General features: G+C 36.6%; 1 pseudogene; it reads right to left on the minus strand.

Annotated features, from left to right (window-relative positions):
• Window positions 1-1,140: 1,140 nt before the first annotated feature.
• Window positions 1,141-1,936, minus strand: LOC102911590 (deoxycytidine kinase pseudogene; annotated as a pseudogene).
• Between the last annotated feature and the right edge of the window lie 15,414 nt (window positions 1,937-17,350).

A 17,350-nucleotide genomic window follows, 5' to 3' on the forward strand; every position in this document is an offset into this window, starting at 1 on the left:
GGTTTGTGGTACTCTGAGGTGTAAGGATTATTTGATTATTTAAGTCAACTTTCAGGTTGAACAATGCAACATTGTAACATGTTGTAATCACTGTTTGACTTCCAGGAAATTGAAAATATAATCTCTGACCTTTTAGCTCTTACTGAGAGACCTTAGTATTAACACATCAAAAAAAAAATAAGCTTCATTATCCTATGACTATTGTAATTGATTACCTTTTCCTTATCTCCACTTTTCCCTCTCTAACGTATTGTCTTTGATTCATATTACGGGCTTTTAACATAAGTTGATCAAACTAAGTTGTTTTTCAGCTTGGTACTGGCATAAAAACTGACATGTGGACCAGTGGAATCGAATTGAAAACGCTGACATTAATCTGCACAGGTATGAACACCTAATTTTTTACAAAGAAGCCAAAAATGTACAATGGAAAAAAAAAAGCATTTCAACAAATGATGCCAGCATAACTGGATGTCAACATGTAGAAGATTGCAAATAGATCCATATTTGTCACCATGCACAATATTTAAGTCCAAGTAGATCAAAGACCTTAACATATATCCAGTTACTCTAAACCTGATAGAAGAGAAAGTAGGAAGTAATCTTGAACACATTGACACCAGAGATCACTTCCTAAATATAACAAGAACAACAAGAAAAACAAAACACACCTCAACCAAATCCCTATTCTAGGGATTTTCTAAACTCTACTTCTCGTAATGGGCATACTCACTTACATAAGACACACATCCTTTATATGTAACAATGATGTGGCCATTAACAGGAGAATGAAAACATGTCAACTTGCTCAGGATACCCACCTGAGAGGGCAGGAGAAGGTTGGGCCTTCTGTAATAGTTTATCCACTCACTGTACTGATTCTGAGAACATCGACCTCCAGACTTTGTAGTGAGATAAACACTTCTCATTTAAAACGTAGAAGGGAAGTGGAGGGTGCTGGGGACTAAAGGAGGGCCTCAAAGTTTACAGAGGATTCTGAATATTAGAAACGGGTTTTGTCTGCAAAGCAAAACTGGTTTAAAAACTTGAATCCTGTGAAAACTTAAATATAAACATCAAGCTGCTATGACACACAGCTGAAGCATCTGGAGACATTTGTCACCACAGTCTCCCGGACAATCACAAAGTACTCAAAAATTCTTTGACCTTTTCAATCAGACTTTCATGCTTGTCTTACAGTCTTCATTGACATCCAGTGTGAGGATAGGCACCTCTTGAAGATAATCAAAGTTGGTTTTCAGAGTTCGATGAAGGAGTCAGCTTTCGTGTTTATAGTGAAGTTTTTCTAAATACTCCAGAGGAATGCCTTGTTCTTCATTTCTTCTCCGAAAATATATTCTACTTAAGCATTTTTCTGGAGTAGCTCGAAGCTAAATTATTCCATCAAGGCTTTGGCTGAACTGGCTGTTCATCCAGTAATGCCAGTCCTGGTATATTGTCCACTCTGTTTCATTCATGCAGTCAGACTCATACAAATTAGATGCAAAAATATACCTGTCACTATACACAGATAGTTCAAAAAATAACACAGGTTTCTCCGCATCTCTGAGCTTGCCATTGAGAGAAGCCAGCTGAGTTCGGATCTGATTGAGACAAGCATATGATTGAAAGGTGAAAGACCACCGTTCGGGTTTCTTGTACATCATTTGAAGATCATGCCCACCACTTTTCTGAGACGTTGTCAATTCCTCAAATTCATCTTGAGTATTTTGCACATTGCACCATCTGACGACAGGTTCAGGAACCACTTCCCAATCCTCACAGACCTGTTTGAGGATATTCACAAATGTTGACTTCCCAGCAGAGATGTTGACTTCCCAGCAGAAATGTTCCCGTCGATGGAGATCTTCTTGATGCATGTCCCCTCGGAGCTGGTGGAGGGAGACAGGCAGAACCTCTTGGGCAAGGTGGCCATGCCTGGTTCGCGGCGGCTCAGGCGCTAGACCTGCTGGAGAACAAGAGCGGCGGCACCAGGAGCTGGGGGCAGTGGCTTCATGCTTACCCTGCACTTTGACTTTGGAGCACGCACACATACTCCCAGCCTCCATGCCTTGCCCTGGCCTGAAGGCCAGTGTGAGGCTCCAACCGGGGAGCGAGGGGCCCCTCTTCAATGGACTTTTTAATAGTCATTGATTTGTTTTCTCTCACAGATCAATGTATAAAATGAAAGGGCTGATATTGTGAGCACAAACTTAATGGTTAATAATCTATACTCATGCGAATTAAAGCGTGTTTTTAAGTCAGTCCAATCATTTAAACGTAAAATAGTGAATCCGAAGGAAGAGAATAGGCTATGGCTTTGGATAATATATGTAAATAACAAGAAGTATGAAATTAGTATAACAAAATGCATTTCATTAAAAGACAAAATGAGTTTGGTGTGGGAAGGGAATAGAAAATATGATTAATATTTCATAATACTGCTTTGAATCACCTATCTAGGCTGTAAAGACAAAACATGTCATAATTTTAATGCAGTTCATCATTGCCAGGCATATGTTTTCCTAACTATTTAAGATACTCATCCACAAACAGAAGCTCTCAATTTAATTCTGGAACAGAAGAATTCATTCAATTAGTTTATGCAAAACATGTAAATATAAATTATACTATTCATGTTCATCTTCAGACTGAGCCCTATAATGTGATTTATTTCTGAGAATTCCTTCAAAGTTGGCCTCTCCATTCACTCAGAGATTTTCATCAAAGTGTAACATATTGAGTATTTTCTGACATATTTAAAATTTTTATTTATAGTCCCTGGGTTAAAAAAAATGATATTATCTATCATTCAATGTCAATATCTCTGTGGCATGAATATCAAGTTTCATTTCAATTTTCCTACAAAAGCAGAGACAAGTGTATAGTAGAGCATTCCAACACAGTCTTTTGGTTTCCATTATGCCTGCATATGGGCATGTCCTTTCCAAAGGGGCAACACTATTCAAAGCATCCTTGTGTTCCACTCTAAAACCACTTTTGTGAATTTATACCATATTAAAGTAGGAAAGGGGGGGGATGGTCAGCACAATTGTGCAACAAATAATGAAAATGTTTGAAGTTTTAGTATGTGACAACTTCGTTATTTCACTTGTTTATACTTTTCTATATTCCGTTATATACTAAAGTTACAAAATCTGCGCTAGATATGGAGGGACATCCTGTGGTCTAAGCACTTGGCAGGTGTGATCAGAGAACATAGGACCATAAAGTCATCCCGTGAAAACTCAAAGGTTCTAGACAAGCCATTGACACATGAAAATGCATCTCAGACAAACATGCATGTAGTTTTCAGTTAAAATTGAATTTTTAAGTTTAAACTTCATAGAGTTACACTTGAAAGTCAACATAGACATATTCATCATTTAATCACTACTCAGCTATTGCTTATTTTACTAATAATGTGATATTCAAAGAATTGCTGTTGGTTTGATATATTTTTAAAATATTTATTTGGAAGATAATTAGACAAAAACAAGATTGTACACATAGAAGTTTTGAATGAGTGGAAGTCATGAGTCTGAGGATTACTTATATATACATATGTGTAATCAACATATACGTGTGTGTGTGTGTGTGTGTGTGTGTGTGTGTGTGTGTGTGTGTGAGGATTACTTATATATAAAGTAGAAGAAGTTATTCTATGGCAAGAATTAAAAAAAATTGTCTCCATATCTGAGTGTTTTAGTGCTCTCAACAATATGAATTCAGACTCATCTGTGGAGCTCATTTTTCACATAATCTGTGGCTATTGATATTCACTTAAACTTTTTACAACCAAAAAATGGTTTCTTGAGCTTGAAATTAATTTTAGTGAGTTACATTCATTGAATTTTTCATATTAAAATGGGAATTAACATGTAGCACTTAGATCTTTGTCATATATAACAGGAAATATGACCAGTCAACATTGTCGTTTTGAGATATCTCATGCCAACTGTGCTCCTTCTTGGGTATAATGTCACCAAACTAGTTTTCATGATGATGGGATTAGAATTAAGTATAGTGTATGCTCCTGAATTGCTCTGGATTCATTACATTGCATTCTGAATTCAGGGGAATTACATTCCACTAAAAACTCATTTCATAGGCTTAAATAAAGCAATGCCAGGCACATGCAAATACTGACAACCAGATTGTTCTGAAAGTTAAAAACAAACAACTAAATAAAAGGATCAGAGAAAGCGGGCTCATCACACATTGTGCAAACCTAAATGCTCTATATGCATCTTTGGTTCATCATTTCACTGGCAGCTACAACTCGCTAGTCTTCTGCTCCAAAAGACAGAGAAACTTCTAGAAGATGAAGGTTCTTGTGCTTGCTGTTCTGGTCTGTTTGGTGTCTGCTACTGAGAAACCATTACAGGTACAAGGATGGGCTTTCAGGGGTTATGCAGGAGCAGAAGTGACTGTGGTGAATTTGCCACTTTTTGACCTGACAATCAATGTGATTCTATGAAAGTATTGGTGTCCCCACTTTTTGTACTGTAATATAGTCCCATGTCTTAAAAAATTGTTTTTTTTTATTTTCAAGGTTACAATGACCTCATTGGATCTTCCTATATTGCCTAATTTTTTTGAGTAAAAGGCATAAAAAAAATCACTTATGAAAAAAATGCCATGTTTTTTTCTACATGTCATATACACTTTAGCATAATTAACCATATGTTCATAGCTGAACCTTAATATACAATTGTATAACATATTTCACTGACTGAAAAGAATTCAGGGATGAATTTTGATAAACATAAAAGAAAATTAAATCAATCTAATTTCTGCATGACAAACACATTGTGTGTCATGTATTTGAGGCATGGATCTCACCATACTATGGTCGATGCATGGGGTAACAATGATATGAATTATAATCTTATTATGTTTCCAGTAGTAAGAGTTGTTTTCTGAAGTTTCCATGTGTGTTTGAGTGCCATGACAACTTCACAAACGACGCAGCAAAGTTGTAGGAATCAGAGGTAAAGCCACCCACTTTAAAGCCATAGTTTTAACTCCTTCCTCCTTGGATCACAATGATTTCTCAGTGGAAAATCAGTTCTAATACCTTGGCATACAAAGGCATTTTACAATCCAAATATGCATTGGATGCATTTACACATGGATTTTGTTATGTTTTAGATTTAGAAATCTTTTAGATTTCTTATGTGCATTAAAGCTGCTTTATAATAGGAACCTACAATCTATATTTTACACTCAATTTTTACTCTGTGTTTTTCCTCAGTCATATTTTGTATTATATAAAACTATTACCTTTATTAAATAAATATACATATGTGTCTTTAATATGTCAGGTATTTTTAATATATGAACAAAAATACACAATAATGCTCTTATCACATTATATATGTGATAGAGTCTTATAACACTATATAACAATAATGTTCTACTTCTTATTTGAAAATCTATAATTTAGTTATTCTAAACTTCATTCTATTTAAAATTTTTACTAATTTTATTTTGTCATTCTATGTGTGTATTATTTGGTCTGCATGTTTTATTATGTATATACGGCACCCACAATGGCCATATGATATCCCTCAGAAATGAATTTACAGGTTATATGTCAACATGTGTGTATTGGGACTCAAATTCAGATTCTCTGACTGATGAATCTAACTCATACTAATTTTTAGTTTTTAGAGAATTTTAATACCATCTACCGAGCATCAAAAATTGTGAGTGTGATGGAAGAAAATAGTCAGTTCAGTATGTTGAAGCATGAAATGAAGTATTTTAAGAATTACAACTCATTACCATGACGTTCTATGTTAGGTAAGAAAATTTTATTCAAGTAGGAGAAGCAGTTCAACTCAAGTAGAAGAAACAGTTGTTCAATTCAAGTAGGAGAAGCAATTTAACTCAAGAGCAGTTTATTGAAAGGGGACTCAAAGCATTTCCAATATATTTCTGAAATGGGAAGATTATGTGGATCTAATAATAATTCAAGAAAAGCTGCAGTTAGGAGTCACTGCTTCTAAAAATATCAAACTTTAGCAATCATAGTTTGATGTTTTAATTTTTCCTATTAAAATAGTGAAAACACAAACTCAGGAAGTAAAAAATACATTTGTGAATAAAACCAATGTTTGCTGAAAGGAAAATATTGATGAATGTGAACATAAGTCAAGAAAAATCAAAGATAGTAAATATCAAAAACACAGTGTTTATAACCTCAACTCTTAAAATGCTCCTCCTCTTGAAAACCATCCTGATAATTAGATATCTACCATTGCATCAATGAGGCTATTGGTGTCACTTTTGTGACAAGGGAAATCTTGTAGATTATGAGTCTGAAGCCCATTCTTTTTCACATATCTTGGTGTGCACTGTACTGAAATCCCATCTATACCTGAAATAAATCACCAATCAAAATATTATTAATGAAAATATTCACAAACCATGGAATATATTGCAATGGGCATACCATCTAACATATCTCATTCTCAGAAAGATCATTCTTGAAACAGAAACACATGTGAGATAATAAATGTTAAATAACAAGTTGTTAGTATTTATTATATTTTGTGTTTAGGAAAAATGGGAAGTGTCAAATACACACAATTTGGGTGGACAAATATCCTTACAAGCTTTGCTTTTAAAGATGCGAGTATCTCTGTTTGAGGATTGGTGGTGTTATTCTAATTTTCTGTGTGCAATCTGATCTCTATCAGGAGCTCCCTAGCACATAACTGGTCCATTGTGTCTCAAGTTATAGCATTTTTGGACCCTGTAAAATGTAACAAAAAGAGTGAGAATAAGTTAATTGTTGGGATCTGTTTGTTGCATGATGCCTATCATCATTGCCTCTAAACCTACTATCACCCTGTGATTGAGGGGGGGGCAGAATGAGACATGAGTAAATTCCCCATCATGTGCCTTTCATGACCATGAAGGAAAAAAAAGGCACAGATGAATCTTGCTACATGGTACAAAAACAATTTAACAAACAAACATAAAAACAAATAAATAAATACAAGTTTTGCTAAAGTTGGTCAAGTAAGGCATGATCATGACTTTTGTATTTCATGTTAGAAGTCATAGAAATGTTTCCCTGACTCAATAATTTAGTGCAAAAATGGTAAAATATTTTGCAGTGTCTTATTAGCAATACTGTTATTATTATTCCTTGATGATGCAGTTTTAGAAATAATACAGTTAAAAATAAATTGTAGATGTGTAAAAGTAGCATAGTATGGACTCAAAGAGTTATATTCGTGAATGAATATATATATATATAATTTATCTTATGAATTATTATTATTTATGTAATATAATATATAATATAATGTATAATTACATGCAATATAATATTATAATGAATATAAGTATGCAATGATAATCATTGAGAAAAGGGCATGAATTTGAAGGAGATTATGGATGGACATACACTACAACTATATGAAGGAAAGGGAAGTTGCACAATGACGTAATAATATTAAAATCTCAAAAAAACAATACATAAGTAAAAAGGAGAACCTATGTAGATGAATTTCTAAATGGTCTTATTAAATAAAAAACATCGAGCCAGACATAGGGGTTAAAGCCTGAGAGAGATGAGAGGAATAGGAACAGCCACAGCTAACCTTACCTCACCAACTCTTCAGCTTCCAAATGGAAGTGACTACCTGTCTACCCACACCTATATGCCTTGCTGTTCTGCCATCTAATTTGCTCTCTCTGTCCAGCTACATCACTTCCTTTTCCTGCCCAGCTCTGTCACTTCCTGACTGTATATACAGACCTCCAGACCTCCATGGTTAACTAGTGTTGGAATTTAAGGCATATGCCACCATACCTGGCTCTGTTTCCAGTGTGGCCTTGAACTCACATAGATCCAGACAGATTCTTGCCTCCCAAGTGATAGGACTAAAGGCATGTGCTAACATTGCATGACTTTTGTGTTTAATTATAATGGTTTGGTTTTTCTCTGATCTCCAGGCAAGCATTACTTATTAGAGCACAAATAAAATATCACATTTCAGCACAAATAAAATATCACCACAAATCTGCATAGTGTTCTCATGAAGAAAAAAATATTTCTTCCCAGAACCAAGTAAATTTTATGTTTTGATACATTTTGTCATGAACACCACCATCTTTTTTGAGTCCCTCATTTTAATGATTTGGGGGACCTGCAGAGACTGAACACAGTACGTAAATCTGATAAGGGAGAGAATTTTTCTTTCTGTTTTTTAATTACAACATAACTGTATCCCTGCCTTTTTGTGGCATGATTCACTGCTGTAGGAAGTTATTCAGTCATACATTTTCAAATATAGTCATGATTGTGTGAAATTCGAGGGGAATTGTACAGAATAATAATTTAAATAGTCTTGATTTGTAAATCACTATCTTAGATATAATGGGATGGAAATTAGTTTATTCTTCTGAAGAAAGAATGTTTGACCTGACTTCAGAATGATTTGTCTGACTAGCATCATCATTAGGGAGAGTGGGATGAGGTTGCAGGAATTACCATCTGATGACAATTTGATGAATTCAGACATTTTGGTGTGATCATAATGAACATCTCTTTTGACTTTTCCTTCATGAAATGCAACAAGGGGAACAAATACCACCGAAGAAACATGGAATGACTATGTGAATATGACACGTTACTATAAAATCTTTATCAGAAACATGATGTCTATTTAGTAGGTAAGTCAGTTTCTGTAAACTGGTCTGAAATTAGAGCAAATCACAAAGATTCTTGTATCCATCTCAGCAATGTAAAATCCTTACAAAAATGTAAAGAAATCCAATAATATTTTTAACATTTCTCCTTTTTTTTCTTTTTGCACCACACAGGTTCATGCCCTAAATAGGAGCTTTGATCCTGTGAGTAGAAACATGGTATTATTCACTATTCTTGACTCATTGGAATTAAATTTGAGGTCTATTCAATCCTGTAAACACGAAGTATTCATAGTTGTCACTCTGGAACTTGTGTACACTCTCCCATTATTATAAATCATTACTGGCTTCATGTATGATTAAATACATTGATTTCACATATTGGAAAAGTGTTTTCCATAAAGTGCCTATTGTGCACCATGCCTTGGAGTCTACCAGGTGCTGAAATAGTGGCTGTCTTTATCACTCCATCATGAACAGGAATAGTTTGTGAATTTCAATACTTAGCAGCTAGAAGTTTATAAAGTTCCTGAGGGTATCAGAAAATTTATTTTTTTCTGTGTTATTTTTTTCATAAAAATTTCCAAAAATATATTAAAGGAACACACAGTATACATTATCCCTGAGATAGCAGATTCTCATATGTACATGTTGGAACTGGCATTATTACAAATCACAGTAGAATTGTTTCACAAAAAGAAATCAAGTTTATACATGGATTTGAGGTGTGTGTGTGTGTGTGTGTGTGTGTGTGTGCGCGCGCGCGCGTGCAAGCAACAGCAATTGTTGAAAATATTGTTTTTATTAAAGTTAATGGAAGAACTGTTTCATAAAATGTGGTTGAGAATATGAACATACTTCAAAGCATGCGGCACCAATTAATTGAATAAGAGCAAGAGGGGCCATATGGGAAGACTTGGAGGGAGTAAAATTAATATAATTATATTATAATATTGAAAAGAAAAGAAATAAAAAAAAAAACTACTGTTGTCACCACTCTCTAAACAATGTCTGTTGTGTGTCATCAGTCCCAGCACTAGATATAGAAAGACTGAGACTGTGTTGTAATCATAGCAACAGCTAAGACCCACTTTGTCAATCAGGTGCAGGGAGACCCTGTCTCAAGAATATAGGGTAGGGTGATGGAGGAAATACTCTTTTACACACATAAATGCCTATGGATTCATCTATGTCCATGCAAACAACCTGCATGGTTTAATGCACACATGTACAGGAGTCAGGATGTCATCACTAGACATATGATGCTGCTTACAATGGAGGCATGCCCCATGCTCTGAGGAAATTCTGAGAATTTCATCAATTTTTTTAAAAAACAATTCTATTACAAATAGGGTTTTTTTTTCATACAATATATTCTGAATAAAGTGTCCCCTCCTCCATCACCTCCCAGATTCTCCCCACCTCCCCATACCCACCCAAACACACACCCTGTCAGTTTGTTTCTCATTGGAAAACAAATGAATGGTTTTTGGAAGAAATAAGAGACCTTGTATGCCAGAGTGTTCTGTGGGTGTGAGTTGTTATAAGACACACAGGATTTTGGTTGAGGGCAAAAAAAGAGGGAAAATTGTAGTGGGTAGCCATTCCAGCTTGGATCTGGAAGCTCCAACCCCCATTGAGACTCTGGCAACTGTCAAGCCTACGAGGCGGGGCGAGGGGAGGTGCTGGAAACCTGAGAGCTGGATGGGCAAGCGCTCGCTCTGGGCGCGCTCTCTGCGCCTGGACCCTGGATGGTGGAGATTGATTGTGCAGAGCTCCAGAGAACACCGCTGGATTGCTATACGCCTTCCCCAGACCCCCGCGACCTATCCATTCCTTCATTTGTAAGTCATCCACTAAATAAATCTTCCTTTTAACTACGTGGAGTGGCCTTTATAATTTTCCCCAATATCTGGCGCCCACGTGGGTCAAATTCCAAAGGTCTGGGCGGCTCCTGCCCTCAGCCTGTTCCCCGGCTGGCGGGTACCTAAACCTGCCTTCAAAGTTCCATATAACCAGTCCATTCCCGAAAAGGGGAGCAGCTAGTCCGGTCTCAGCTCCCTAGCTTAGCCCCGAGACCAGTGAAAAACCGCTGCGAGTGAGGTATCCGCACCCAGCTCCCGGCCATCCGGCCATCTGCCTCCAGCTGCCGCCAGCCAAGGTTGCCAGCAGGCCCTGCTTTGGAGCTGTACCAGCACCGCCTGCTGGTTGAAAAGCGCTACTACACCCCCCATACCACAGAAAGGTAAGATAAGCAAACCAGCATTTTATTTCAAGTAAAAGTACTTGATAATTTTACATCTTAAAATTGACTAACAAATTTTGAGTAATTCTTGTAATATGGCTGACAACATTACCTCACAAGAATTTAAAAACCTTTTTGCCTGTATGATGAATGACATTCTCCTGGAAATATATGACCTTCCTCAGGCATATTTGGCCTGTACCATTTTGGCATTCATCGTAATAATTCACACAGTGTTCAAACTGCTTTAATAAGAACAAAGATGAGTCATTATTGGGACTGATACAGGCTTTAAAAGATAGCAATGAAGACTTACAGAAGAAGAATCTCTTTCTGGAATCTGCTTTAAAAGATAGCAATGAAGACTTACAGAAAAAGAATCTCTTTCTGGAATCTGCTTTCAAAGATAGCAATGAAGGCTTACAGAAAAGGATTCTCTTTCTGGAATCTGCTTTAAAAGATAGCAATGAAGACTTACAGAAAAAGAATCTCTTTCTGGAATCTGCTTTCAAAGATAGCAATGAAGGCTTACAGAAAAAGATTCTCTTTCTGGAATCTGCTTTAAAAGATAGCAATGAAGGCTTACAGAAAAAGAATCTCTTTCTGGAATCTGCCTTCAAAGATAGCAATGAGGGCTTACAGAAAAAGATTCTCTTCCTGGAATCTGCCTTCAAAGATAGCAATGAAGGCTTACAGAAAGAGATTCTCTTTTTGGAATCTGCTTTAAAAGATAGCAATGAAGACTTACAGAAAAAGAGTCTCTTTCTGGAATCTGCCTTCAAAGATAGCAGTGAGGGCTTACAGAAAAAGATTCTCTTTCTGGAATCTGCTTTAAGAGATGGCAATGAAGACTTACAGAAGAAGAATCTCTTTCTGGAATCTGCCTTCAAAGATAGCAGTGAGGGCTTACAGAGAAAGATTCTCTTTCTGGAATCTGCTTTAAGAGATGGCAAGGAAGACTTACAGAAAGAGATTCTCTTTCTGGAATCTGCTTTCAAAGATAGCAATGAAGGCTTACAGAAAAAGATTCTCTTTCTGGAATCTGCTTTAAGAGATAGCAATGAAGACTTACAGAGAAAGAATCTCTTTCTAGAATCTGCTTTCAAAGATAGCAATGAAGGATTACAGAAAAAGATTCTCTTTCTGGAATCTGCTTTAAAAGATAGTAATGAAGGCTTACAGGAAAAGATTCTTTCTCTAGAATCTGCTAATCAGGATTTACAAAACAGGCTTGTACCCAAAATTGATTTTATTGATAATAAACATGAATATCTAATGGATAGAACACTAACTCTCCAGAGTGAAGTTATGGCTACTCAGACATTGCATAAGGAAGAAAGATTATCATTAATTGATAAGATAAGGTCCATGGAATCATGTGCTTCTGAGGAAAATAAAAATGTCTATGATTCCATGAGAAATCTGGAGTCCCTTGCAAGAGAGGAGGTTCACTCCCTAGAACAGACCCTAGGTGCTCGTTTGCAAGCCCTAGAAGAAACTCTCAGTAAACATGACAAGGGAACTAATAAGCAGAAGGTCAAGACCATAGAGGTTGTAACATCTCCAAACAGCTCTCATACAATGGCTTATCCTGTTATCGTCCATGAGAAGCCAGCAGATGACACACACCCCGAACCATATATGACATATACATTACAACCAATTTCAACAAGGGACTTTAAAAATATAAAGGAAGCAGTAGTTACGTATGGGATACATTCCACATACGTAAAACAGATGTTAAATTCATGGTCTACCTCACATAGAATCATCCCAGATGACTGGCATCAGTTAATTTCAGCTGTTCTAGAATACAGCCAGCAGCTACAGTGGAAGAGCTGGTTGAGAGAAGAGGCAAAAAATTTAGAACAACAAGGTAAACTCAGAGGTTTTGTGATCTCCCAAGATCAAATACTTGGTGAGGGATGTTTTGCTGACAAGAATGTACAAGCCACTTATGATGAGCATACAATATCCCTATGCCGTACAGCAGCTCTAAATGCTTGGGAAAAAATTCCAGAACCTGGAAAACCAACTGAGGTATACACAAAGATATTTCAGGGACCACATGAATCTTTCACTGATTTTTTACAAAGGCTGAACACAGCTATAACAAAAGCTATATCAGAAAAAGAATTAAGAAAAGTATTAACTGAGTCCTTGGCATTCGACAATGCTAATGCAGAATGCAGAAGAATACTTACACCACTAAAGATCAGATCAGCTCCTTTGGAAGAATGGATTCAGTACACTAATGGTGTTCAGTCTCTTAACTACAGTAATGAGGCTTGGATAGGAGAGAGAAATCCCAGAGGTGAAAGAAGGCCCCGTGTTACCAAATGTTTTAAGTGTGGTACACCAGGGCATATAAGTAAAAACTGTACGTGGGGTACTCCTAGAAGTAATACTCCTTCTAGGAATAGCCTAAACAGGAGACCCCAACCACCTCCTGGATTATGTAGAAGGTGTGGCAAAGGCCAACATTGGACCAATGAGTGCAGATCAAAAATAGATATACGAGGCAACCCTTTACTGGCGGGAAACGCCTCAGGGGGCCTCTTGCAGGCCCCCAAATCAAATGTAGTACGAACATTCCCAGCCACTGTGGAAGAAATTCCTCTCCAGGACAACTGAATAAACCAATGCTTAATGTAAAAACCGATACTGCAATGGATGATAAAACAGCTTTGATAGATGGATCACAGTTTACAAAGAACACTGTAAAACAAATATTTTGGCAGACTTCCATAAATGAACAAAGACCAAAGCTTAGAATTCGAATTAATGGCCTGGTTCTGGAGGGCCTGGTAGACACAGGTGCAGATGTGACTATAATTACACCTTTTCAAAAGTTATTAGGAAGCATTTCCAACTTACTGGGTATCATGGGAATACCCAAAGATGGACTACAAAATTTGGCTAATACTCTAGAAGGGGACAAAGAATTAAATAGTCCAAGAGAATTATCAGCCGAAGCTGAGAAGGAATTGGCTCTAGTAGAAAAGACAATTCGAGAAGCACATGTGGATCGTGTGGATCCAGAACTTAAATGCATTCTCGTCATATTCCCTTCCAGACATTCCCCAACAGGTATTTTGATGCAGAGGGAAGATATTATATTGGAATGGATATTCCTACCACGTAAACCAAATAAGAAATTAAAGACTTATATAGAAAAGATCTCTGATTTGATTCAAAAGGGTAAATTAAGACTTCGCCAGTTGACAGGAATGGACCCAGCAGAAATTGTAGTACCATTAACTAATGAGGAAATTTCATCACTATGGAAAGATAATGAATACTGGTAGAGAGCCTGCAGTAACTTTTTGGGAGAGATTAACAACCACTATCCCAAAAGCAAGAGAATAGAATTCATAAAGAAGACTGAATGCGTCCTTCCTCACATTGTACGACAAAAGCCAATTTCTGGAGTCCTCACATTCTACACTGATGCAAATAAATCAGGGAAAGCAGGATATAAATCAGGAGACTTAAGTAAAGTGGTACAAAGTCCATATAGCTCTGTACAAAAGGCAGAACTGTATGCCATTCTTATGGTACTGATGGACTTCACAGAACCCCTCAATATAGTCACTGACTCTCAATATGCTGAGAGAGATGTTTTACATATTGAAACTGCTGAATTTATTCCTGATAATACAGAATTAACTTCATTATTCATACAATTGCAGGAAATCATAAGAAAAAGGGAACATCCTATATATATAACACATATCAGATCCCATACAGGTCTACCAGGACCTTTAGCACAAGGTAATGATGAGATTGATCAGTTACTAATAGGTAATGTGCTAGAAGCTTCAGAATGTCATAAGAAACACCATGTAAATAGCAAAGGTTTGAAGAAGGATTTCTCCATCACTTGGCAACAGGCTAAGAATATTGTGAAAAAATGTCCTACTTGTTCCATCTATAACCAAACTCCATTACCTGCAGGGAGTAATCCAAAAGGTATGCAAAGAAATGAAATTTGGCAGATTGATGTGTTTCATTTTGCAGAATTTGGAAGATTAAAGTATGTACATCATACCATTGACACCTATTCAGGTTTTCAATGGGCAACTCCTATGAGTTCTGAAAAGGCTGATTCTGTGATTACACACCTATTAGAAGTTATGGCCATCATGGGAATACCTGTACAAATTAAGACAGACAATGCCCCAGCATATGTCTCCAATAAAATGAGACAGTTCTTTGCTTATTATAATATAAAGCATGTTACAGGTATACCACACAATCCCACAGGCCAAGCAGTCATAGAGAGATCCAATCGAACTTTAAAGGATATGCTAAATAAACAGCAACAGGTAACAATGACTCCTAGAAATAGACTGCATAGTGCTTTATTAACCTTGAATTTTCTCAATGCTAATGAGAAATGAACAACAGCTGCGGAGAGACATTGGACGATAGACAAAACTCCTGAGCTAAACCAACCAGTTTATTTCAAGGATGTGCTGACCTCAGAATGGAAACCTGGATATGTTCTACGTTGGGGAAGGGGTTTTGCCTTTGTTTCTGCAGGAGAAGAAAAGCTATGGATACCAACAAAATTAATAAAAATCCGATTCGAACAGGAAAAACCCCTTGATGAAGAGAAGTAAAAGATCATCCACCAATGTGACATCTCTACAAGTTGTAAGAAAAATTTAACAATCAAAGGGTGGGGTAGGGTTCTGTTTTTGTCTTTCCAGGATAATGGAAATACCCATCTTCCAAAACTCATAAGGCCTTGGATATCCGGATGTTTACAGCAGAAAGGAAGAATCTATTGGTACCAATCTACACATGGTAAAATCTCACTGTCTAACATCTTTCTCTCTATCAATCTAGAAAAGTTGTGGTTCCAATTCAATTATAGCCAAGCTGGCTTTGGAGATGGAATTGGCTCACTCCTTCTCTAAACCCAAGCATATTGCTAAAAGAAAAGTTTAAGAGATTCTTCAGTCCCATATCAGAAGAGCCCTCTGGTGTGAGACAGAAGGAAACCAATAAAAAGGGACCATTGTCTTCTAAATTCTAATTCTCTCCATGCTTACTCTTGATTTCTCAGAATCCTTTCTTACATGCTATGTCCTCTTTAAATCCAAACCTCCCATTTTTGATAACAAATAAGTTTTTCCAATAGCAATCTCAGAAGTCACCAGAAGGAAGATGGGGCCCCAACAACAACAACTCTACCCAATCCAGAATGATGCCATGGTAATCATCATCATACTACACTTCTTGTCAGAATTTCAGACAATCTTACCCATTACTCTAAAACTTGCTGCAGAACCTACAGTTAGTCTAACTGAGATTTAACTATCTGAGCTTTCTCACAGTACCCAACAGAGATAACATCACCCCCTAAACGGCAGGAAGCAATTCTCAGAAAACAACGCCCCTTCTCCCTTAGGTTTCATAATTCTCAGGGTTATGGATGACGGTTGTAGGGTTGGGGGTGGAAGAAAATATTAACTCAGTATTGTAAAAAAAAAAGGGGGGGGGGCGGAAGAAATGGAACGGATAGGTATAAGATATGATGGTAAATCATTGTATATACTAGTAAACAAACTTGGTAAAATAGCAACCTTAGACAATTTGCACTGTAATTTGTACTGTTACAGATTCTTATATGTTGATACAAATATAAACTATTTTTATACTCCTGTTTAAGATAATTTGTATATTGATACAAATACAGAACTATATTTGTTATAATGTACATATATTTCTACTCTTATTTGAAACATTTTTATATTGATACAAATGTAAATTTATATCTGTCATACTTTATATATGTTCTACTTCTGTTAGGATATTTGGTATATTGAGATATATTTAAGATTATTTTCATATTGCATATCGCACTATATATTCCTACCTCTGTTATAAATATCTTGTGTATTGTCACAATTTTGAAGTCATCGTTCTTCACCATACATTTGCTTATAGACTGTTTACCTTATTTACGTGAAGCCTTAGTCCTTAGGTTATTTCAGTAGATAAGATTTATAGATTTATAGTCGCCTATGCCTGTCATCTCTATAGTTACGTTAGTTAGGTTATCCAGATTTACAGATACATAGGTCAGATGGACAGGTAATCTTCAAACACTTCATAGACCTAGAGAATATGGCATTTAAATAACTTAGAATTCTGTTGACGTGATGCACAATTGCTCCTGGCTGCGCCAATTGATCCCGAGAGAATGTTGGGCTTCTAAGACATTTCCATTTGGAAGTTTGTCTTTTTGGCACAAAATGTCCTACTGGGCAAAGAACTGCCCTTGCCTTGATGGCTGACAGTACAAATGCAATGCTGTCCTTTCTGGACAAGCGGGACACAAGGAAAGTGACCACTGTACTCTGCCAAGACAGGGTAAGATGGTCTTTCAGAAATCCTGCTTCTGAAAATGGTCTGTCAGATACT

Source organism: Peromyscus maniculatus, chromosome 3 (assembly GCF_049852395.1).
Source record: "Peromyscus maniculatus bairdii isolate BWxNUB_F1_BW_parent chromosome 3, HU_Pman_BW_mat_3.1, whole genome shotgun sequence".
NCBI lineage: Eukaryota > Metazoa > Chordata > Mammalia > Rodentia > Cricetidae > Peromyscus > Peromyscus maniculatus.